Source organism: Myxocyprinus asiaticus, chromosome 44, assembly GCF_019703515.2.
Source record: "Myxocyprinus asiaticus isolate MX2 ecotype Aquarium Trade chromosome 44, UBuf_Myxa_2, whole genome shotgun sequence".
Lineage (NCBI taxonomy): Eukaryota > Metazoa > Chordata > Actinopteri > Cypriniformes > Catostomidae > Myxocyprinus > Myxocyprinus asiaticus.
This window is the reverse complement of record NC_059387.1, coordinates 15,897,568-15,918,063: the sequence shown is the minus strand read 5'-3', so window position 1 is coordinate 15,918,063 and position 20,496 is coordinate 15,897,568. Positions and strand designations below refer to the sequence as shown.

General features: G+C 37.6%; 1 protein-coding gene across 4 annotated transcripts in view; it reads left to right on the top strand.

Annotated features, from left to right (window-relative positions):
- Nucleotides 1-8,809: 8,809 nt before the first annotated feature.
- Nucleotides 8,810-20,496, top strand: part of LOC127434196 (disks large-associated protein 1-like) — a 180,091-nt gene continuing 168,404 nt past the window's right edge. For 3 of the 4 annotated variants that reach the window (XM_051686764.1, XM_051686762.1, XM_051686765.1), the window contains exon 1: nt 8,810-8,987. The gene's annotated coding sequence lies outside the window, so the exon portion shown is untranslated. Of the gene's footprint in view, nt 8,988-9,149; nt 9,259-20,496 lie in introns of those variants that run through there. The other variant, XM_051686763.1, reaches the window with a different exon arrangement.

The following is a 20,496-nucleotide window of genomic DNA, read 5'->3' as shown; positions in this document are numbered from 1 at the left end:
ATCTCTAATTATCTGGAAAATATTAAGCCTACTTTGTAGTATGTTGGCAGTGTATCTTTTTTTTTTTTTTTTTTTAATGAATAAACCTGAAGAGAAACATTTCAGTTAAATTGAAATGGCAATAATGTCAAATTCAGTAAATATATTTTTTACTTTTTACATTTATGAACGCTTTTTTTCTTTATCTGAAATTTTCCACGAACCCCCTCGTAGCCCCTTGGGGGTCCCTAGACCGCAGTTTGAAAAACCCCAAAATAGCCAATACACAACTATTCCTTATAAGCCACACACTTAACCTTTGTTTCCACAATACATATTCTTTATTAGTGTTTTTATTCCCTCTCCTATATTTTTCAGATTCATTTAAAAAAAAAAAAAAAAAAAAAAAAATTTATAACAATCATACCAGTTGGCAAAAGGAGGTGGCTTATTCATTCTTTGTCTATTTCTCTGACTTGTCTTTGCTCATATTAAAAAACACCTGCCGTTCATAACTTGCTGTAACTAATAACTGACGTGTGTGTTAGAGCATGGCAAATGATTATTATTTTTATTTTTTTACGTATTTGCCATATAGATTGAAGGATAAACAATGGGTTCACAGAATATCTGCCGCATTATGACCTAATGTTCTCTTTATATGGCAAAAGAAACAAAGTATATACAGTATGTTCTAATTTTTCACAATTTAATATTCTACATGTTTATTCTTTATATGTAAAAAGGGATCAAGTATATTTACAAATGTATAACAACACTTTTGCATAGTCAATGGATTATACATACCTACATGAATAAACACGTAGACATACAGTGCATCCGGAAAGTATTCACAGCGCTTCACCTTTTCCACATTTTGTTATGTTACAGCCTTATTCCAAAATGGATTAAATTCATTATTTTCCTCAAAATTCTACAAACAATACCCCATAATGACAACATGAAAGAAGTTTGTTTGAAATCTTTGCAAATTTATTAAAAATGAAAAAATATATAAAACCACATGTACATAAGTATTCAGAGCCTTTGCTCAATACTTTGTTGAAGCACCTTTGGCACCAATTACAGCCTCAAGTCTTTTTGAGTATGATGCTACAAGCTTGGCACACCTATTTTGGGCAGTGTCTCCCATTCTTCTTTGCAGGACCTCTCAAGCTCCATCAGGTTGGATGAGGAGCGTCGGTGCACAGCCATTTTCAGATCTCTCCAGAGATGTTCAATCGGGTTCAAGTCTGGGCTCTGGCTGGGCCACTCAAGGACATTCACAGAGTTGTCCCGTAGCCACTCCTTTGTTATCTTGGCTGTGTGCTTAGGGTCATTGTCCTGTTGGAAGATGAACCTTCGCCCCAGTCTGAGGTCCAGAGCGCTCTGGAGCAGGTTTTCATCAAGGATGTCTCTGTACATTGCTGCATTCATCTTTCCCTCGATCCTGACTAGTCTCTCAGTTCCTGCCGCTGAAAAACATCCCCACAGCATGATGCTGCCACCACCATGCTTCACTGTAGGGATGGTATTGGCCAGGTGATGAGCGTTGCCTGGTTTCCTCCAGACATGACGCTTGCCATTCAGGCCAAAGAGTTCAATCTTTGTTTCTCATGGTCTGAGAGTCCTTCTGGTGCCTTTTGGCAAACTCCAGGTAGGCTGTCATGTGCCTTTTACTGAATAGTGGCTTCCGTTTGGCCACTCTACCATACAGGCATGATTGGTGGAGTGCTGCAGAGATGGTTGTTCTCCTGGAAGGTTCTCCTCTCTCCACAGAGAAGCGCTGGAGCTCTGTCAGAGTGACCATCAGGTTCTTGGTCACCTCCCTGACTAAGGCCCTTCTCCCCGATCGCTCAGTTTGGCCGGGCTGCCAGCTCTAGGAAGAGTCCTGGTGGTTCCAAACTTCTTCCATTTACAGATGATGGAGGCCACTGTGCTCATTGGGACCTTCAATGCTGCAGAAAGTTTTCTGTACCCTTCCCCAGATCTGTGCCTCAATACAATCCTGTCTCGGAGGTCTACAGACAATTCCTTGGACTTCATGGCTTGGTTTGTGCTCTGACATGCACTGTTAACTGTGGGACCTTATATAGACAGGTGTGTGCCTTTCCAAATCATGTCCAATCAACTGAATTTACCACAGGTGGACTCCAATCAAGTTGTAGAAACATCTCAAGGATGATCAGTGGAAACAGGATGCACCTGAGCTCAATTTTGAGTGTCATGGCAAAGGCTGTGAATAATTATGTACATGTGATTTTTTTCATTTTTTATTTTTAATACATTTGCAAAGAGTTCAAACAAACTTCTTTCATGTTGTCATTATGGGGTATTGTTTGTAAAATTTTGAGGAAAATAATGAATTTAATCAGTTTTGGAATAAGGCTGCAACATAACAAAATGTGGAAAAAGTGAAGCGCTGTGAATACTTTCCGGATGCACTGTATTTTAGTAATCACACAGAGAACAATTAGAATGCCACCACTCTGAGAAACTCTGTCAACACTTTTAGCTAATGTATTTTGGAACAGACATCACCGCAGTCATGATCATGCCTCATGCATGTGGTCTTATGGGACTTTATGTCTCTAATGTGAAATGGTTACATACTGTTAAGGGCAATAAAACATTTGTGATCTTGTTGATGTCAGTGTAAACAATTGTAAGCTTTCTTGTAAATCATGTGATCATAAGAATTCAGGCAATATTCAGGGTATAAATACACTTGGTTGTCTGCATCTTCATGTTTGATTAGAGGAGGGACATATACAACTGGAGGACATTGTAAGTTTGATTTAAATAGTATCATATAATATAACATTCTGATGTCTGCTTTGAAAAAATATATAATGTATTGTATTTATGTTGTTTAGCAAACAGGACTTAATGACTTCATCCCAACTTAGAACCACGACAGATTCTCAAGTGAGCTGCATAATTTTGCACTGTAATTTTGGTCCATTATTAACATTGTTTTTATTTTAAATATAAACATAATATCAAATATCATTTTAAAGTTGCATAATGCCAATTGCATATGTGTGAAGTTAAAATATAGCGAAGGCATTTATTACTGGTGCAATCACATTATTATACAAAATGTTGTGCCATTTAAGAGCTTCATATTTTCATGCCCAGGAATTTTTGCTGTCTTTGTTGACTTTGCTCCTATAATAGTTTATTCTTCTTTTATTATCCTCTTACGGTAGTGTAACATTATTGATTGTAACAGAATCAGGTTTTATCATCAGGTTGCCATTTAATTACAAAAACATGCAATAGATCCATGACAAATAAACTAAAACTAACTTTACCACACTATAGTATCAGGTCTGTATGTGCAATTCCATAACCCTCCCCCTCTCTTCCGTAAACTCTTGAAGGTTTCGAAGGTATCAAACGTATATCAGCGGTAGGCTGATTTGGAATTAAAAATGTAAAAGATTACAAAAAGAATAATTATGGGGATCAATAAATTAACAAATGACTGCCATTGCCTGATTCTTACAGTATGTAATCATATTGTAATTTACTGTAATTACAAGTAAGCCCTACTTGATTTTTGTAATTTATGTAATTCAGATTACATGTTATCTGCTACTAACCAGCACTGACTAAACCAGTGTTCACTGTCCATGCAGGCTATCAGGAGGCTAAACATTTTATTCATGAGTTCACATGTTCATGTAATCTTTGAATGAAGAGAAGGTAAACATATTTGTCTCACTGTTCATAATAGAGGGCATGAGCTCGAGACTCGATCCGAGCCTGAGGTACCCCCTGGAATTCCATGTCTGATTTAGTGGTAACTAGCCATGAAGGTGGAGATGCTGGAAGAACTGTTGAAGGACAGAGGTAAGCAGCGGCTTATATACGCTTACTCCAGTGTTGATTGGTTGGATTAAATGAACATGCTCCTCCCGAACTTTTGTTAAGAAAAAAAAAGGTTGATGAAAACATGCAAAACCCATTCACTTGTGAGGAGCCCAAAACTATAACAACAGCATCCTCTCATAACAGGTAGAACATTTTCTCATGAGCACAATCGCTCTGTTGCAGCATATCTGAAAGAAAAGCAGATGGACTCATGCATTGGTCATACACTGTCAAATGGCAAGAACAGAGTATTCTGTAAGCTTTGACAACAATTACATTAATCATGAATCAATGCTTTAATGAGTACAGCCACTGATGAGGATCAACAATTCCCTCAAGGTGACTCGTGCTGATTGTTTTCTCCCTGCTGATATTATTTAGTTTGATCAGGTGTGACAAATATGATGAGCAGAGACAGAGTAAACATGTTTATCATGTGTAACAGGTACAATAGTATTGTTTCTTTCATTTTCTCTGTACAATATAAACTATACACTAATAGCATTCATTAATAACATTTACAAACATTAAATAATGCTTAACAGATCATTAGTTAATGTATAGTACAATGAAACAGTAGTTGGCTAGAAGTGTCATAAAACTAACATATTTTCACATATTCATGTTGAATTTGAATACATTACATGATATTTGTTAGTGACTTATGAAGTTTTTAACAAAAGTGTTGATAATTAAATGTAGGGTCTATACATTCACAATGCTGCAGGAATTGTTATTTGTAGTAATAAGAGAAGAATTTGCTGGATCAGTTTGGGATGAAAGCAAGACTTGATTAAAGCAACAATGGTCCTGTGTAGAGTAGACCATGTCATTGTGAATGTTAAAGTTGTGAAATCATGTTTTATATAAGCTGTTCCTGCTATGATTGATAGGTGGCTGGGTGGCAGATTGGAATTACCTAAACTGAACAGGCAGAAGAATGGGTTCATCATCTGTCAGTCACACCATTATAGCAATTACTGACATGATGAGGAGGATTTAGTGCACACACACACACACACACACACACACACATATACACACATATGTTGGTGCAGCTATCCTTATGAGGACTCTCCATAGACACAATGATTTTTATACTGTATGAACTATAGATTCTGTCCCCTAACCTCACCCCTAAACCTGACCCTCACAAAAAATGTTCTGCATTTTTACATTTTCAGAAAAACACAGTTTAGTATGTTTTTTTAAGCGATTTGAATTATGGGGACACTAGAAATGTCCTCATAAACCACAGTTATAGCATAATACCCTTGTAATTACCAGTTTGCAACCTAAAAAATTGTCCTCGTAAACCCCCCCATACACACACACACACACTCCAGTGACACAATGGTTGTCTCTATGGAGAACAGACCAGAGATGATCTCTGATTGAGCTGCTGTCTCTTATTAGCAGAGTGGGGAGTCAACTGTCAGTCCTAATATATTAAATGCACCATGTCCAATTGGTGCTATTAGACATTCTACAGTCCTTCTTAATTTTAATTTATGCTGCTCAAAGGCATTAATCTTGCCTTCAGCTTTGTTTACAGAGAAAGCCACAACAAAAATGCTTATTTCTGGGGAAAATTAGGTTTCAAATAAATTATTGTAAACACTGACAGTTTTTTAAATCAGATCTTTGCAGTAGTCTACATCTCTCTCTCTCTTCGTAATTATTTTCAGTTTAGCTATTATAGCAATTAAATCCTTGCTCTGGGTTTCTGCCAGAGAAGATTGACATTAAGAGACATTCAGGTTACCACCAAATGCAAGACTAAATTATAAATGAGAGATATCGAACCAGTAGTTGAGGTTTGAGATCAGGATCTCACTAAATATACAAAACTGAAACACAGGGAGCAAATTGGAATTTATTGATCAAAAACTCTTTACATGTAAATTCTACATATTCTACATTGCCATATATGTTTGTGGACACCTAATTAAGAGGTATGGTTTTTCCAGTAATTCCAAAGAAGACAAATCCTAATGCTACAGCATTCAATCACATTCTAGAGAATTGTGTGCTTTTAATTTTGTGGCAAAATTTGGCCTCTGGATACAAAACAAGGTCCATAAAAAATAATTTGTCTCTTGTGGAAGAACTTGCTTGTCCTGCACAAAGACCTGAACCCCTTTGAACACCTTTGAAATGAATTGGACCTCACTGATTCCTTTGTGTCTGAATGAGTGCAAATCCCTACAACATTCCGAAATCTAGTGGAAAGCCTTCCCTGAAGAGTGGGGGCTGTTATGGCATTTAATTCATAATAATTACAGTGGTTTGAAATTAAATGCTCAACAAGCATATATGGGTTTGGTGTTTGGGTGTTCACTTAGTTTTGGCATCTGTATATTTATAATAAATTTATAATAATGTTCCTGGCTTGCAGGCTCAGAATTGTGTGGATTGTCTGTGACAGACCTCAAGTTATGAGAATGCAAAATGTTTCAGATATATATTTATACCTCATGTGAAGTGTTTGCTACCACTGAATGATAGCAAAACAAATATATTACAGTTGTGATGCAAAATACTTTTGGTACATCTTTTTTTGTGTGTGATATGTGGGGAGGGGTATTTGGGTCTTTTCTGTCCCTTTTCTACAGTGAGACTGGCCCATTCATCATCTCCCCAAGGAATGATGTTTCCTGTGTCCCCAGTTGCCACTTAAACCAGCCTGGCCACTTCTACACCCACCCACCCCAACCAGCTTGACGCACTCATAATGATGATAAAGTGTGCCTCATACAACTGTGTGTGAGTGTGTATGTGCAAAAGAAAGTCCAACAGAAATTGGGGGCAGATACTGACAGTACCAGTAAAAAGTTTGGACACACTATACTGAATTGTTTCTCGTAATATTAAAGACTTTTTGATCCAAAGGCTGATGCATAAATGAAATTAGTTTTATATAAAAAAAATGTAAAAAAGAGAGAAAAAAAAGCTGTGCTCATGAATTTCTATGCAAGACTAATATTTTAAAGGAATAGCTGACCCAAAAAGGAAAATTCTATGAGTAATTTCTGTAAATGACTCACTCTCACATTGTTCCAAATCTGTATGATTTCCTTTCTTATGCGGAACACATATGCTAGATGTTTTAATGAATATCGCCCTCTGCCTTTTCAGCACAATGGCAGTGGATACTGCCTTACTTTAAAGGGATATTCACCCAAAAATGACAATTCTCTCATCTTTTACTCACCTTCATGCCATCCCAGATGTGTATGACTTTCTTTCTACTGCAGGACACAAATGAAGATTTTAAGAAGAATATTTTAGCTCTGTAGGTCCATACAATGCAAGTGAATGGCGATCAGACCTTTGAAGCTCCAAAAAGCAGATCAAATCAGCATAAAGGTAATCCATACGACTCCAGTGGTTAAATCAATGTCTTCTGAAGCAATCCATTTGGTTTTGGGTGAGAACAGACCAAAATATAACTCCTTTTTCACTTTGCACGATCATGATTTCAAGCTCGATTACACTTCCTAGTGCTTGACGCATGCACAGAGCGCTAGATGGCGCTATTGGAAGTGCAATCGAGCTTGAAATCAAGGTGGGAGCAGCCAAGGAGACTGCTGTCAAGATGTACAGCGAAAAAGAAGCTATATTTTAGTCTGTTCTCACCCAAAACCAACTGAATCACTTCTGATGACATGGATTTAACCACTGGAGTCTTATGGATTATCTTTATGCTGACTTGATCTGCTTTTTGGAGCTTCAAAGGTCTTATCGCCATTCACTTGCATTGTATGGACCTACAGAGCTAAAATATTCTTCATTTGTGTCCTGTAGCAGAAAGAAAGTCATACACATCTGGGATGGCATGAGAGTGAGTAAAGTGATGAGAGAATTTTCATTTTGGTGTGAACTAATCCTTAAATGCTTACAAATGGCCCATGCAACTCTTGAGTCATATTCCAAGTCTTCTGAAGCCATACGATTGGTTTTGGTGAGAAACAGCATGAAATGTAAGTCATTATTCAGTGAAAATATTCAGCTTTTTTACATGATTCTTTAAAGAATCTAAAATATAGGATTGGTTACAGTATTATTCCTATACTTGCATTTGCATCATATTTTGTAACTATTCTGAAATGTTTAAATAGTTATGATAAAGAATGAAAAGGTGTGTCCAAACTTTTGACTGGTAGAAAAAAGGTCTCCCTGCGAGGCTATCCTGGCACAGAGCTTTAGATTTAGTACCCGTGTTCACTTCCTTTGTGCAGCCTGTGTGGTTTGCATACAAATCTGCATTACTGGGTAATAACTTGGCTTGACATACAAACGAGCATGAGCTATTGCATAATACGGTGGAATATATTATTACTACACATCTGGGGCCATTCAAAAGCCTGTCCAAATCTATTAGACCATGTTTGTTTATCTGGGAAGCTTTCAATCTAACAATTTATGAGCTGTCATAGGTATGTCTGTTTATGACACCCCTCACTCAAAAATATTTTCTAGATTTACGCATTTTAATGTCATAACAAACTTCCATCAAATTGAGTCATCTTTAATTAAGTAAAATGGTAAAACCTTAAATATGAGATCTGTGTGCGCACGCCAGCCTGCGTAATGCCTGCGTCCACAGTCGATTTTACGCTTTTCTATCAATACTTCACTCGGAGGCATCAACTCTAGCCATCGATATCCTGCAGGTGTGCGTAATTTCCTGCGAACCTTGCGACATTTCAAACGCTATTCATTTTAATGATCGAATCGAAGTGACGCAAAACCACACATTCCTGTTCTTTATTCAAGCTTTGCGACAAGCTTTGCGTAGTCAGGTGCGGCGAGCGCAAGAATCCGGTCCATAGTTTAGCGTTGTCCGGTTCCGTTCTCGGCGCAGCTGATTGTGTGCGCGTGTGTGTGTGTGTGTGTTTGTGTGATGCTGCAGCAGTATCGTACAGAAGGCGAAGCGCACACGCAAGTGTGAGGACTCAGCGGTAGGGGGACCTCCTATCCACCGAAAACCGGGCTTTAATTCCGTTCACACAGCGAGACCCCGACAGAGTCCACCACTGATTCACGCACCCTTGCTGCACCATTACGGATTTATTGCTTTTTACAGTCTGTTTTCAACTGTAATGATCTGCTCTGTGAAACTCGAGGTAAGGTGCACATAATTAATAGTATAGTTTCATTAATTTGTTGGATGTTATGTGTGCCCGGCTTGCCTTGCGCTGGTTGGACGCAGGCTACTGCAAGGAAGATTTCAGTAGTAAACTGCCTAGAGTATATGCCAGGGGTGACCATATGAATTATTCTCACCTCACTGGCACTGTTTTCTCTGGTTGGAAAAGACTGAATTTTCAACATGTCACTGAAATCAATACTACGGCTGCGGGAAATTTGGACCGCTTTCAAGTGACCATAAGGAACGTAAGTGAACTGTTGATCGCGACTCTGTTTCGGTTTAAAATCGGTGAATTTTAGACGTAGTGCGAGTCTTTTGGGTGTTTTTTATTATTATTCTTATTATTATCCACACATCTGGTCTTGACCGTATTTTATGCGTTTTCACATGCGTTTGGATCTTACAGAAGCGAACAGAAGTTCTTACGCACGCACTTCAAATTCGAATTCACAAGGATGACACGTCATAGTAAATAAATAGTCCTGTTTCGAGAACACTTAATATTAAGAACTGTATCACAGTCAGGCAATTGTGACGTCATAGAATGTTGCGTTCTACCGCGTAGCAGCACTGACAGTCGCGTTGGAATGTGTGACACTTGGGGAACATAGCCTACGGCGCAACGCGCTGGACCATGACTTGAACATTCTAATGTGATGAAAGCGTCCCGGATGAATAGCAATTGTATACATGTAAATATAGCTGCTTCTTGGGTCGTGTAACTCCAGTAAATCAATATGACTTAGGATACTGTCATTTTGGAGCATCATAGTCCATGGCACACGGATTCAACAACCAAATTTAAATGACTGCAGTAATTCCCTGATTTATTGCTGTAATGACATTTTATTACACGAATACTATGAGAATAAATAATGAATCTGGCTTGGATCTGGAATGAGAGTTTAGCTCAGAATATATGTGGATCTAGTAACTGTCAAAGTTTTATGTGGTTCCATATTTATTTATTTATTTATTTTTATAATAAAAGCAGCAGTACAGATGGCTCTCTGAGAGATTTAATGGAGTAGATATTGTATTGAAACTGGAAGTGGAAATAATTAGAAAGTGAATGCATTAGGTATATGACAGGTTCCAAGAAGACACAAATGCATACACAGGCACACAAATGGAAACGCGCACACACATACACACAAACACACACTCATCTCTATAGCATTTGAATAAAAGGGCTCTTCAGAATATAAATCCATGGAGAGGGAGAAAGAACATTTGTGTATGTGTGTGTGTGTGTGTGTGTGTGAGCATGAGCGGGTTGGGTGGTTTATGAGGACATTGTTTTAGGTTACAATCTGGTAATTACAAGGGTATTATGCTATACATGTTTTTACGAAGACATTTCTATTGTCCCCATAATTCAAATCGCTTAGAAAACATACTAAACAATGTTTTTTTGAAAATGTAGAAATGCAGAAAGTTTTTTGTGAGGGTTAGGTTTAGGGGTAGGGTTAGGGTTAGGAGATAGAATCTATAGTTCGTACAGTATAAAAATCATTATGTCTATGGAGAATCCTCATAAGGATAGCCGCACCAACATGTGTGTGTGTGTGTGTGTGTGTGTGTATGTGTGTGTGAAAAAGAGAGAGAGAGAGATCATCTTCTTCCACTGACCACACTGCTGCAAATTCTTAATTCCTGTGCTGCCTCCATAGATTCTTCAGCTACATCATAAGCTGCTGGGTTTACACACTCGTTCTCCTTAACAGTTCATTTTCTGCCAGAAAGTCGTGCATTAAGCACATTTTTTCACACTTATATTGCAGGCTTCTAACTGAGTCTGTTTAAGTGTCAGTGGTCAGATATTAGCCAGTCCTGGTCTATATATGCAATGGGCATTACATATGTACTGTATGTGTGTATTCATTACACAAAATGCGTAGCTAATGTATGCTATTTTGTGAGTTTATTATTATATGAAACTCACTACAAGAAGGGCCATCTACACAGTATTTAGATTAAAGTACTTTAATTTCCTCGTAAATGTGCTGATGTATATGTGTGTATATTTGCACACATACACACAAATATAGACAAAAATACACATGCGCACGAACACACACACATTGCTTCTAGACTCTAGGCTGCAAGGGATTTAAATGGACTAGAGAACTAAAGATGTTTCATATTTAAAATCTTTTATTTTTAACCTCAAAGAGGTATGCACATCTCTCTCTCCATCCTCTTTCAGCTTGTTTTCTATCTATCTATCTATCTATCTATCTATCTATCTATCTATCTATCTATTTGTCTGTCTGTCTGTCTATCTATCTACTGTATCTGTCTGTCTGTCTATCCATCCATCCATCCATCTATGGTTCGACAGGCTGCCTATTGGCTTGGTCTTTTTTTCTATTCCCTACTGTGAAGCATCAATAATGAATGCTTTTCTAATTGGTGCATCTCTCTGTGTGGCACATGGCAGTAATGAGACAGTGCTCCTCTCTTAATAATGATCCAAATTTGCAGAATATTTTTGCCTTTGTGCATTTTGGTATGATTGTGCCAATGTCTCTCTTAAGAGCAAGAAATAATTCCATCATCAGCCAACACTACACACAAATGTGTGTCAGATAGCTTGTCATTTAATATAAAAAAGATTATAAGGAGTGTTTGTGGAACGATCACCTATAGATACTCTACATTGTTTTTATTCATAGATCTTTGTGCTTGTGTGTTGGGGTCAGGAGATAGAAAGAGCTATGATTTTGTGGATGTTGCCCTATTGAATAAATGTATGTGTGTAGTTCTGTGTGCCCTATTTAGCGATTGTTCTTCATTTTTACAGTGCCTGGGGCTACACTACTGTAGTCCCTGGGCAGCCCTTGCCTTAGGGCAAGATTTCAAACACTCTTCTCTATGCTGTAGTTTGCACTTCAGATCAGATGTCAGGCCCTATCACATCTGTTGCGCATACTTTCAACCCTATAGGGCAGCTAATTTGCGTCCCAATCATCCTTTTAAGAACAGAATCAGATCAGATAAAATCAGAAGTGCAGAGCCCTTTATCACAGCTAATAAATACAATTCAGTTCACTAGGACCCTTCAACTGAGCTCTAGATTCATTGTCCACTCCACCAAGCTACTGTGAAGAAGCAAAATATATTATACCAATGTTGTCAGAGTTTTTATTTTTTATTTTTTATTTTTTTTATGTTACGAAATGTCTTAACAAAGTTTTGGAGATTTCTGTCTTTCTCCATTCAAGTAGATAGAGGCTGTACTTCTGTAACAAAAGTACATAGAAAATAGCTGCCCGGGGATGTTATCAAGATGGCTGCAAAGTGAAATGACTTGCCTTAAAGAAACTTTTGATGCCACCCATTTGATGCCTCCCACAAATCCCAGACAGATAACTGTTTCCATGAAGACCATCCTGTGCAGTTTGTAGAGTAAAGGAGACAAGCAGGACTGCCCAGGGGAGGTCATCTGAGCAGCCATCAGTCTCTTATTTCAGAATGGAGGAGAATTTTAAAAAGGTGGCATAAAGGACAAGTGAGATTTTGAATGCAACTGAGGCCAAGAATTTCACTGATACCCCTTAGAACCACTACGCTTTGTTTCACATTACTATACCTACAATAGCAAAATGATTTTCAAGTGGCTGTTTTAATGTATTGTGGCAGTTTTCTAGTGAAATGAACACTAGAGGTGCTACAACAACAATTACTTTAATTCACTTTCACACAAATCACGAGTAAAATGTCACAGTATCATAAATACTTACTTTTCACCCTGTTCCTCACTCAATGCTATTTTATGACATCGAAACACTTTTACTATAGTGCACGACCTTTATTATATGTATAAAATCATGAGCACTCACATGAGATGAAGACTCCAGTCATATCAGTAACCTTGTAAAAGCTGTTTTATTCTACATGGAGAGGGTCTTTTCATGGGGGCTGCCATGTTAGGATCACATGACCAGCCGAATACTACTCACTTAATCTCAGTAACCACCCTGTTATTGGAAACATTCACTCATGGATTTAATTAATCATGGCTGACTCTGAATAGTGAATTTTTACAATTTCACTGGTAACTGGAAACAATTGTGTTTGAAGGATGCTGCCTCCAGGCCCCTAGGTGTCACTGCAAGTCCAAGATGACACATTTAAAAATGACTGAGTGCACCTTTAAGGTTAAGGGTGAAATCAACACAACTCAAATGTTGATTTAAAACTCATGGGAGCATTTAAAAAAAAAAAAAAAAAAAAAACGGATTTGTTTAGGAGAACATTTAACTTGCTTTAAGCAGTTGAGGTGGAGATTTCACCTTGGAACTGCTACAATACGTGTAATGAACCAAGTAATGTAATTTTGGATAAATTTGGCCAACAGTCACACAATTTTCATGACATCAGGCTGCATGGCCACATCCTCCAGAGTTAATATGTGTTATTAATAAAAAATTGTATACCCTTTCTTATATGCTGAAATTAGAAATTTCCTGACCCCTGACTTATATATATAAAATACATCTTTTATATGTTAAAAATATATTTATTCGATTATTTGTCTCCTTTATCTTATTTACTGTATGTATACATTTTGGTTGGTTTATACGTATTTTTTTCTTCCTTCACCTGTACTTGTCTTTATGACTCAGTGATTGTATTCATACAATGTTTGATCTTACTGAACATTTATATAGAAAAAAATTAACAGTTTTAGCACCATTTGTGGAATTTTCGGATGGTCCTATACCCACCATAGGCACATTTTCCAATTTATATCAATGTTAAATTAGCGCTCCGGAACGATTTCACCGTGACGCCATCTGACCATCTTAAATACGGGACAAATCGTGTCCCATATTGATTCGATACATGACGCATAATTTTATCATTAAATACGGGACGATTCCGTATTTTACGGGACAGGTGGCAACCCTATGTGACAGGTTTCCATCAAGTACATTTGCCACAAATGAAAATGCAACACGACACAATCACAATGAATCAGAGCTTATTTGATGTGTAGTATACAGCTTTGTGGAGTATGATTTTGGATTAGTGAGATTTCATTGTGGACGGAGCTACCAAAACAACACAAATAGAAATTAAGCAACTGACAAGATGTCCCTGTTGCTCATCACATAACTGATAAGGAACACATAGCTTGTCACTTTATTGCATCATTTACTGTAATTTGTAGTGACATTTAAATGCTAGAGCAATGAAGGTAATTTCATAATGATGTACACTGCTTTTATCCTTCATACTGAGTATTTAACATTGCTTGGTGTCTAGAACTGGGAGGGTATAAGAGCTGTTTTTCTGTGCATGCTGTGCTGGGTAGTAATGGATAACATGTCATCTGGATTACATAATCAGATTACAAAAATAAAGTACATGTTATTGGATTGAATTACATTTTAAAATGCTCATAATCGGACTACAGTTACTTTTTTAAGGATTACATGATTACATGATGTTAATTAGGCGATGGCAGTAAATTGTTTGTAATTTATTGATCACTGTAATTATTCTCTTTTTTAAAATCTTTTACATTTTTCACTCTAAATCAGCCTACTTACGATATATGTTCGGTAACTCTTTGAGTGTTTTCTGAAGAGAGGGAGAGGGTTGTAAAACTGCACACAGACCTGATACTCGTCATTAACCATGTGAAGATAGAGCGGTCTAAATCAGCATTTGATCACTGGGTGTACAGAGGTAATTTCTCTTTTAACATGTTACAGAAACATTACCGTGCAATGTAAACTCTGCCTTCCAGTGGTTAATATCCTGTCATCTGCAAAGGATTCAGCGTCAAATTTAAAGAAGCATTTGAATACGTTTGCATGTTTTCTTAACTTTCTTAACTCCTGACGAACACATTTTAATTATTATTTGAATAATCACTCTGTGTGTAATATAACCATGTGTCGCTATGTGTTTGGAAGGGTTTTGTCCATCAAATGCATCAAAATGCCCAAATACACTTCATTATATATTCACTATGTAATCCAATTGCATTAGTGCTGAAAAATTTGTTTCAGTTTTGTGAATTGCTTTTGTACTCTGCTTCAAAAATGTAAATTAATGCACTTTTGCTTTAGTGATAACTTTGAGGCTGTTTTTGTGATGTTGATTCCCAAATATAACTGGTCTGATCTCTTACGACACATGGATGGCAAAATTACATAACCACGTTTATGTAACGCATCCCAGGAACCTGTCCGTATTCCTAGAAACTCCCATAAGAAATACCTGTTAAACTTATACTTGTTAAATTTACATATTTCATATTTTTACATGCACATGCATATTTAATGCACTTTTAAACAATGTCATAAGAGCTGTTTTTGTGAGACTCTTTTTGTTAGCAATAAAGAATGGAATATCTTTTCCTTTCTCTTTGTATTTTTATGTTAAAATTGTACAATATTGTCCTATACAAGTGACCTTAAATAAAAGTTAGGTTGGAAGTAATCCAAAAGTAATTGGATTAGATTACCCCAAAATGTAATCTGCGAGATTACATTACTGATCGCAATTTTTGACATGTAATTTGTAAGCAGTACATGATTACAATTCAGAAGTAATCTACCCAGCACTGTGTGCATGTATGCATGCTTGTATTTTATTAATCTGCATTTGTCAGCATCACTGAGCATACATCCTTTCTTAGCCAGCAAACCAGGGGTTGGTGTGTAGTGTCCAAGAGAAGTTAAAGGAACAGTAATAACTTGAAGGAAACAGACATGCAATGCCATCAGTTCACTTCAGTGGACTCACTGGGTGTTAATGAATGTGAACACACACACACACACACACACACACACACACACACACGCACACTACAAGGCCTACTTTCTCTGGCATGAGTCGCCACTGTCAGCCTCACAGCCCTGATCTGTCACTACGGAAACACACATGTATAATCACACACAGCAAGAGAGGGAGAGAGTGACTGTACAAAGAAAAAACGACAAGAGATGGAATGAGGTTTGGGAGTTAAAAATTAGAGTGTAAAAGAGAGAAAACAAATGTTTATTTAGTGTCAGGGTTGTGTTTAAAAGAGATTTATTGAGCCTGTGGGATTCAGTCTGTTGCCCAGAGACTTCCCGAAAAACAGTGGATTTTTTTTCTACCTTTCCTTTAGTCTCTTTAACGTTTCCCTCACTTTCGCCACTAATTATTCAATATTTGTGTGCATGTGTTAGAAATTGTGGTTCTATATCATACACAGGTTTTGGTGGTGTTTACAGTAATATTGTTTGTGTTTGTTCCAGGTGGCAAAGATGAAACCATACCACACCAAGACAAAAATACACATTGCCAGCCTGTTCTCATTTCTCATTTTATGCTTACATATACAAAAACATTATGCGCAGAATTTTTTAGGATGGATAGGAAATTGTTGGTGGAAGGTCTGGAAGATTCTTGTCATCAATATTACTACATTTACATGCGCTTAAGAAAACAGTTTATTCTGGGGGTTTTGCAGAAAGTGGCGTTCTGAAATGTCATGTAAAGGTTTCTCCCGGAGAACGCAGCTTATGTTTTCATGTAAACGCATAAGCGGCGTTCTTAACCCCAAAGTATACTTTGGTCAGATGTGAACACCAGGCATCTGCGTACAGGACACATGGCGCAAATTCTGTCATCAACAGAGTGCTCGAGCACTGAACGTGTACGCCCGATATTTTTAACCATGCATACTCTGAACATGCACAATGCGCATACACCTGAACATATTTGCACTAATTAGTGGGCCCACAAGGTGGCAACACTCACCGTCATGCTGTCATGAAGATGTGCTAGAAGAAGATGTTATCACCACTAAATAACAGGAGACAAAGGTGGAAACAACAACAGTGGATGTGCATGTGAAGAGCGCATGTGTGAGGAGGTCAAGAGATACCGACATTTGTATAACTTGAGTCTGAAGAAATATAAAGACATCTTTAAGGGTCTAAACTCCTGAAGATAAATAGTCCAGGATCTCATAGCAGTCGTAGCGCGCATTCGGCAACCGCCTGTGTATGTGTGCACAGTCAAAGAACTATACTTTGAAAGGCTAGCGTTTGACTGTACACAGACGCTAAGCGTTCGTGTCAAGTATGGCTTTACAGGTTTTGAGGAGTGCGCATGTGCGTGAACAGACCAGATAACAAACATCATAGGATGGAGCCCAACAACAAGTCAACACAGTGGAAAGAATTCACTATTTCTGGGAGTTCAGTGGGAAAAGCACATACACTATGAACTAGTGTTGGGTTCGAGTCCACCTTAGTCGAGTCTGAGTCAAGTCAGAGTCTTTAAACAATCGAGTCCGAGTCGAGTCCGAGTCCAAAAGGGGCTGAGTCGGACTCAAGACCGAGTCCATAACAGGCCGAGTCCGAGTTGAGTCCGAGTCCGAATGAATCTGTTCATGAATCTGAATTAAAATTGTAACCGTAAACTCAACATCAATATTTTAAGCTTATTTTAAATTTCACAACTAAGAAAAACAAAGACACCTCTGTTGCATTTTATATATACGTTTTATGATTAGTATACTGCTGAACAGACTTCAAAGTGTTTTCAGAATGAAAGCATATGCTTTAGGTTTATGAAGACAAAACTGTCCTTCAACGCAATTCTTATTGTGTTCTGTTGACATTTCAATTATTTGTTGTTTTTCCCCTCCACTCAAACGTAGACAAAAGAAAGTGAAAGCTGCGTTAGTCATTACAAACAAGGTTATTATATTTTGAATTTTAATTTAGTTTTTATTTCTACTTCATTTTCAATTTGTCAATTCATTTTAATTCAGTTTTATTTAAAATGATCCCTATCTGAAGAAATAATAGTCTATACTGAGATTTCTTTCTGAATCTTTTTTCTCTATCTGCTGACTGACTTGGGAAAATACAGTACATACAAATGAGTCAACACATTAGTAATTAGCACTCACTGAGAAGTTACATCTTGCGATATTGACTGCAAATCCTAAAACACTGGAAAAGCCCACTGATAATATTAGGGCCATGTCGTCACGGACATGATTTTCTAGATAATTGGCGGTTAAGTCCCTGATGCGTCCATGTGCGTCTCGCAGCAGCTGCCACAGAAGATAAAAAATATGTAATAATTGATATTTGCTTGAGCGGCAGCTGCGTTGGTCTGCAATCAGTCTGAAATCTTTAAATACCAACCAAATACATATTCATTGAGCTCTTCTTTAACTGCAAAAACATGGGGAATAATAATTTTGAGTCATAAATTTAACAGAACTGTCCTTCAAAAGTGTCAGAGATGTAGTCTAAAAAAAGACGTGCATAAGTTACCTGGTGGTTTACAATAAAAATAAAATAAAATAAACATTTAAAATAAAAACGTCATAACCAACTAAATTAATCTCGTATCATGAAGTTTAGCTTCATACACAAACTCTGTCATCGAATAATACATTTATTTTATAGTCTATAATTAAATTATAAACAAAACATTTCACTGCCCAAAATATCCTAATATTTTATTGTGCATGGTTGAATGTTGTGAATGGTGGACAAATGCTGTAAAAGAATATATTTTAAGCAGCTCCTCAATGCTTTGAAAATAGTCAATCAATAATAAATAGGTGCTGTTTATCTGTTTAGAGTTGCTGTCTGCTTTAGCAAAAACACTTTTTCCACCCAACTATTTAAAAAGTTACACAGTTAATTCATCAAGCTATTATGGACCAGCTCAAACTGACAACACTGCGTCGACCACAAGAGACTACAGAAGCCTTCATGTTTAGATACATTATGCCTAAAAAGACTTTATATCCAATATTAATACTATTTTTATGTATTTTTATTTCTATATGCTGTTTTTAGTTAACTGTGAGAGACATGATATGGGTGACTTGACTCAATTAAGTTCAAATAAGCCACATTCGGGTGTCCATGTAGATGTACTCATTAACGAATGTGCTGTTTTGTCATGGTAAAACGGCTAGATAGTTATCTAGCTTGTTAGCTAGTAATGTTAGTTACGTGAAAGGGTGTGTGGTTGTTAGTCACACATTAACAATATGATTACTTCATTATAATGACTGTAAACACTAAGGGTGCATCCCAAAGCGCACACTTCTGCACTATTCTATGCCAATTTGTAGTGTAAGTAGTGCGAGTAGTATGTTAGCACTGAAAATGCAGCAAAAACTTTAAGTACCTGGATTATGCACTTTTTCAACCATCAAAACGGAGTGTGGAATGTTGGACACTTCATGCAATCATCGCACGCGGTTTGCCGTACATAGAGGAAGGGGCGGAGTTACCTGGCTGCGCTGCTGGTCTGACAAAATAACTGTAAATAATGGAGAATGTAGCAGCTAGGAAAACTTCAGTGGATACAGCACCTTACACCCAAGCTGTGTGAATATGTACATGGTTTAAGATTCAAGTGTTGTACTGAGGTTGGCTGATGCCCTAAAGCTAGCGGCAACACATCACGTGCGCTTGAAATGTCACATCTGTGAGCTGTTAAAGTCGAACACTTCCGTATAGTAAAAAACGTTAAGTGTTCCATTTGGGACGATACTAGTACTACACTTTGAAAATTCATACACTACTTGGCTGAGTGCACAGTATATTTTTAAGTGCCTAGTGTATAGTGTGTCATTTGGGACACAGCTTAACAGTTTTTGATTGAAGGTGAATATTATTTTTGTCCCCTTTTCTCCCAATTTGGAATGCTCAATTCCCACTACTTAGTAGGTCCTCGTGGTGCCGCGGTTACTCACCTCAATCCGGGTGGCGGAGGACAAGTCTCAGTTGCCTCCGCTTCTGAGACAGTCAGTCTGCACATCTTATCACGTGGCTCGCTGTGCATGACACTGTGGAGACTCACAGCATGTGGAGGCTCATGCTACTCTCCGCGATCCACGCACAACTTACAGCGTGCCCCATTGAGAGCCAGAACCCCTAATCGTGACCACGAGGAGTTTACCCCATGTGACTCTACCCTCCCTACCAACCGGGACAATTTGGTTGCTTAGGAAACCTGGCTGGAGTCACTCAGCACACCCTGGATTCGAACTCGCAACGGTAGTATATATATATGGAATAATGTACAGATTTAGCTCTAATGGAAATAAATTGGTACTTTTATTTACCAAAGTGGCATTCAACTGATCACAATGTATAGTCAAGACATTAATAACGTGAAAAATTGCTATTACAATTTGAATTTTTTTTTCAGAACTTCTCTTCTCAAAGAGTTCTCATCAAAAAATCCTCCACGTGCAGCAATGACAGCTTTGCAGATCCTTGGCATTCCAGCTGTCAGTTTGTCCAGATACTCAGGTGACATTTCACCCCATGGTTCCTGTAGCACTTGCCATAGATGTGGCTGTCTTGTCGGGCACTTCTCTCGCACATTACAGTCTAGCTGATCCCACAAAAGCTCAATGGGGCTAAGATCCATAACACTCTTTTCCAATTATCTGTTGTCCAATGTCTGTGTTTCTTTGCCCACGCTAA